The sequence below is a fragment of the Rana temporaria genome, chromosome 3 (genome assembly GCF_905171775.1).
Source record: "Rana temporaria chromosome 3, aRanTem1.1, whole genome shotgun sequence".
Lineage (NCBI taxonomy): Eukaryota > Metazoa > Chordata > Amphibia > Anura > Ranidae > Rana > Rana temporaria.
The window spans coordinates 65,663,764-65,669,694 of record NC_053491.1 but is presented as its reverse complement, the minus strand read 5'-3'; positions in this window follow the sequence as shown (position 1 = coordinate 65,669,694).

Below are 5,931 nucleotides of genomic sequence, written 5' to 3'. Positions count from 1 at the left end.
CCGATCTGCCGCCTACTGCGTCACCCGGAACGCCCCCTGCAGGCCATTGCGTCACCTGGCGGGAGAATTCAAACAGCTTCCGGCGCGTCAATCAATCGGCGCCCGTCAGTCAGAAGATGGGGGAGGAGCCGGGCGCCGATGACTGGGGTGGGAGGAGCCGCTTCTATAGAGAACCGTGCTGCTGCCTGCTCGCCATGTGCTGAGTAGAAATGACCAATCACACACTTCAGTTTCCTATCTTCTTATTACAGTAATACAAACACTGTACAGTATAATTCGCACACCTAATGCCATGCTCAGTATAAAAGAGTCCAGTCACACCTCTACACAGCCCCTGGAAGTCATAAAGACTATAAGAACGTGTCTCGTGTGTTCTAGAAATGGTGCCAAATCCATCTACCTGTATATAAAGCTTTAGCCAGATTCAGGTAGGGCCGCGTATCTTTAAGGCGGCGTAGCGTATCATATTTACGCTACGCCGCCTTAAGTCAGAGAGGCAAGTACTGTATTCACAAAAGCACTTGCCTCCTAACTTACGGCGGCATAGCGTAAATGGGGCCGGCGTAAGCGCGCCTAATTCAAATGAGGATGGGGGGGCGTGTTTTATGTTAATGTTTGGTGACCTGACGTGATTGACATTTTTTACGAATGGCGCATGCGCCGTCCGTGTACATATCCCAGTGTGCATTGCTCTAAAGTACGCCGCAAGGACGTATTGGTTTCGACGTGAACGTAAATTACGTCCAGCCCCATTCACGGACGACTTGCGCAAACGACGTAAAATTTTCAAATTTTGACGCGGGAACGACGGCCATACTTAACATTGGCTACGCCACCTAGGGGGCAGCTTTATCTTTACGCGGCGTATCTCTTATGGAAACGGCGTATCTTTACTGCGACGGGCGCACGTACGTTCGTGAATTAGCGTATCTAGGCATTTACATATTCTACGCCAAACTCAACGGAAGCGCCACCTAGCGGCCAGCTGAAAAATTGCACCCTAAGATACGACGGCGCAGGCTGTCGTATCTTAGCTAGGTTTAAGTGTATCTCAATTTGAGCATACACTTAAACTTACGACGGCGCAGATTCCGAGTTACGTCGGCATATCTACTGATACGCCGGCGTAACTCTCTATGAATCTGGCTACTAGTGTCTGAATATTGGTGCATGTTGTGCCCACTTTTAGAAAGCATGTGAGACAGATTTGCAAAATCTGTGCCAGGGTCTCTCGCCGTATGCCAGAGAGCAGTGACAGTCTGTCCATTAGGAGCGCCTGGGCGCTGCTCCCACGCTCCATGCCACCCCCCTAAATAGGGTGACCAGACATCCCCGGTTTCTGGGGACAGTCCCCGGATTGAGGACACTGTCCCCGGACCAGGTCTGTACCCGGTTTTGTCCCCGGATTGGATTTGAACAGGGGCTGGGGCAATTTCAAAGACAGTCAGCGCAGAGATAAAAAAAATAATAATTCTGAATTACACCCCCCGCTCCTACTAGCTTAGGGGGTGTATTTTTTCCATTATCTGTGCCCCTTTCTGATGATCAGAGCGGAGGGAATATTTCTTAAGTTTCGGGTGCTGCTCCGCTCGTATGCTCTTCTGCCTTGGCTCTCGTCTCGGTCAGCCGCCTGCCTGCTTATCTCCTTGCCTTCCCTGTCGGAGTGATCTTCCTCCACTCCCCACCAAGTAGTAGCCGGGGCCTGGAAATTAATGCCTCGTACACACGACCGGTTTTCCCCTCTGGAAAACTTGCATGACAGCTTTTGGCCGGGAAAACCGGCCGTGTGTATGCTCCATCGCAGTTTTCCCGACGAGAAAAACTGTGGGGAAAAAAAGAGAACATGTTTTTTTTTCCCCGCTGGGATTCCTGGCGGCCTTTTTCCCGTCTTGAAAACCAGTCGTGTGTATGCTTTCCCGAGGGGGAAAAAAACACACATGCTCAGAATCAAGTATGAGATGGAAGCGCTTGTTCTGGTAAAACTATCGTTCGGAATGGAGATAGCACATTCGTCACGCTGTAACGGACTGAAAAGCACGAAGACTGAAAAGCGCAAATCGTCTCTCACTAAACTTTTTATTAACACGAGGATCAGCAAAAGCAGCCCTAAGGGTGGTGCCGTTTGAATGGAACTTCCCCTTTATAGTCCCGTCGTACGTGGTGTAGGTGACCGCGATTTGGCCGGGTGGTATTTCGCCTGAACGTGTGTATGCAAGGCAGGCTTGAGAGGAATCCCGTCGGAAATTTATTTATTTTTTTCCTGCCGAGAAAAACAGTTGTGTATACGGGGCATCAGACTTGACAGGCTGTGAGGCAAGCAGCGACGGTAACGGGCAGAGAGTCGCTGATTGTTACCATTACTAGTAAAATATATATGTCATTTATTTAAAAAAATCTGGTCATCTTACCCCGTTATGCAATGAATAGATTCATGCATCCGCGGCCACTCCCCATTCATGCGTCTGGCCCCTTTCAGGGCCCCGGGCGCATGAATTACACCGACAGGGTATCTTTTGAAGCACCTGATTAGAGCCAGAGGTTCTAATAGGTTTCAAAATAGGGTGGGCTGGAGGCACAGAGAATGTGCTCCGATCCCACCAAGGTGTGTTACAACAGCAAATTAATATTCGCTGTTGAAACACTAATTCTCAATTGGCCAATCAGAAGCGGGTGTGAGACCCGTTTTCCAATTTTCATACTGTTTGCCACCCGTCCAAAAAAAATTCCACCGGCCGCCATTGCCAAAGAAAGTTGGTCTTACATCACTCCACTTTCTTAAATTATGTATTTTATTTAGAGTTTGGCGCATGTGTTTTGCACCCCAACGTAGAAATGAAGCAAATTGGAACTACCTGAATTTGGTGCAGGAAACAAGAAAAGTGGGGCAGCAGCTTTAGATTCTTTTCACACTGAGGCGCTTTACAGGCGTTTTTTTTAAAAAGGGCCTGTAACCTGCCTCTTCTGCAGCCCCAGTGTGAAAACCTGAGTGCTTTCACACTGGGGCAGTGTGCTTCCTGGACAGGAAAAAAGTCCTGCAAGCAGCATCTTTGAGGTGGCGTGGGAGCGCTGTATACACAGCTCCTTCACCGCCCCTGCCTATTGAAACGAATGGGCACCGCTTTCAAATCGCCTTAAAAGCGAGTTGAAAACAGCGCTAAGCGGGCGCTTTTAACCCCTTCTGGGGGGCCAAAGTGCCACTATTACAGCGGTAAAGCGCAGCTAAAACTAGCAGCGCTTTACCGCTAACGCCCGCACTGCTCCACTGTGAATAAGGTATTAGTGAATTCCCCCAGTGTGTCTTTGTGCATTAACCGGTTCCCGCCTGCCATATATGACGCCTGGGTGGGAGTGCACTATGTCTGGGAGGCCATATGATATCCTCCCATTTTTGCCACATATCGCCCTTGGGGGCGATCGGTTGTGAGCTGTGTCTCTAGGGCACATCACATCACTAATCGGGGTAAAGAGCCAATAACAGTGAGGCTCTTTACTACATGATCAGCTGTGTCTAGTCACAGCTGATTAGGATGTAAACACACTTGAAGGTTATCCGCATTCCTTTCCTCATGCTGTCACGGTGTGAGGAGAGGCAGAGCCTCTAACCAGCAAGTGTGAAAGGGGACATCTACACTGATAATCAGGTGCCTATCAGTGCCTCAAAAGTGTCACTTCACCAGTGCTGCTTATCAGTGCCCAAAAAGGAAGACCCAACAGTGCCAATCAGTACTGCCCATCGGTGCCACCTATCAGTACCGCTTATCAGTGCCCACTAGTGCCGCCTCATCAGTGCCCTCTAGTGATACCTATCAGTGCCACCTCATTGGTGCCCATAAGTGCTGCCTGTCAGTGCAGCCTCATAAGCACACATCATTAAAGGACAACATTTTGAGAAAAAACAAACAACTTTTTATAAAAAAAAAATTTGGTCTTTTTTCTGTTTAGCAAAAAATAAAAAACCCAGCAGTGATTAAATACCACCAAAAGAAAAAGCTATATTTGTGTGAAAAAAATGATAAAAATGTGGGCAGGAAGGGGGGTAAAAGCCCAGTAGGCAAGTGGTACTTGCACAGCTGTCAAATTGGGAGCAGAGGCTGTATTTGAATGCGTTTCAACTCAAGTGCATTTGACAGGCATCAACATACTCCAAACTCAAAACACATGGGGCCAGATTCAGGTACAATTCCGGCGGCGTAATGTATTGCATTTACGTTACACCGCCGCAAGTTTTACGGGCAAGTGCTTGATTCACAAAGCACTTTCCTGTAAACTTGCGGCGGCGTAGCGTAAATCCCTCCGGCGCAAGCCCGCCTAATTCAAATGGGGCGTGGATCATTTAAATTAGGCGCGTTCCCACGCCGAACCGACTGCGCATGCTCCGTTTTGAAATTTCCCGCCGTGCTTTGTGCGAAATGACGTCGCACAGACGTGATTTTTTGAACGTCAACGTGAGTTACATCCTTTCCTATTCACGGACGACTTACGCAAAAAAAAAAATTAAATTCGACGTGGGAACGACGGCCATACTTTAACATGGCAAGTCTAAAGATAGACCAAGAAATAGCAGCTTTAACTATACGCCAGGAAAAGCCGACTAGCGACGACGTAAGAGAATGCGACGGCCGTGCGTACCTTCGTGGATCGCCGGAAAAAGCTAATTAGCATACCCGACGCGGAAAACGACGCAAACTCCACCCAGCGGGCGCCGAAGTATTGAACCTACGATCCGAAGGCGTACGAAGCCATACGCCTGTCAGATCGAAGCCATAACCTGTCGTATCTTGGTTTGAGGATTCAAACTAAAGATACGACGCAGCAAATTTGAAAGTACGCCGGTGTATCAGTAGATACGCCGGCGTACTTCTTCTGTGAATCTGGCCCATGGTGTTTATCCAGCCTCATTAGCGGAAAACAGGATCTACTGAGCCTTTGAAATGTTTTATGGTCCATAGTGTACAATGTTACCCTTGGTAAACATTGGTGCTGGTAAAAAAGATAAGAAAGATATTTTTAGATGCCTTATTTCAATTGACTCCAGTTTCACAATGCAGAAGCTCCAACTCCCTTGTGTCATGAAGTGGTACACAAGGGGCAGATCTCTGGAAGGCATGATGTCACCCACCGGTTTCCTTGGTCTATTGTCGGCGCTTTCTGTTGTCCCTTTCAGCAACCGGCACCGACGATGGATAGGCAATGGAAGCCAGTGGGGGATATCATGCCTCCTGCAATTCAGTCCTATTGTCCAGCTCTGGCTCTGCATCACAAGAATGGACTAAAGTGGACTGAAATAAGGTATGGGCACGGGTCTTTTTTACAAGCAGTATACAGCAAAGGTAGTCAGAGGGGGGAAGTAGTGGCTTCAAACATATTTACAGTATATGTGGTCTTCACTGTGAGCATTCCACACGCTATCCAAAAAATAGAAAAAAAAACTGACTTTCATTCACTTCAAATTATATTTATAGGTCAGTATTTTTGCAGCAGCGGAACTAAACCCTCCATTCCTTTTTAGCCAAGGAATCTGCCATCTTAGCCTCTGTTTGATCTGCAACTGCCATCATGCTGCACATGTGATCAGTTAGGACCACATGAGTTGTGATCATCGTTAGACAATTTGGTTGTGAGCTCAAACAAATTGACAGTTAGCATTCCATTCATGCTGCCAATGTAACTGTTTTTTGAAACTGTTAAATTGATGGGTTTAGTTCCACTTTAAATACTTCCCTGTGTTTTGTAAGCCGTTCTCTTACAGTATCTGCATCATGCAAACAGCAGGAGCTAAAAATAGATTTTTAAACATAATTTCATATCAACAATTGAGATGTTTAAGGATCGGTAGGAAAAAGTCACACGCTTTATGCATTGTTGGCAAACTGTCAACTGCCAGTGAACATCTCTTATGCTGCCTGTTTCAAATCAACAGTGTTTTATGTA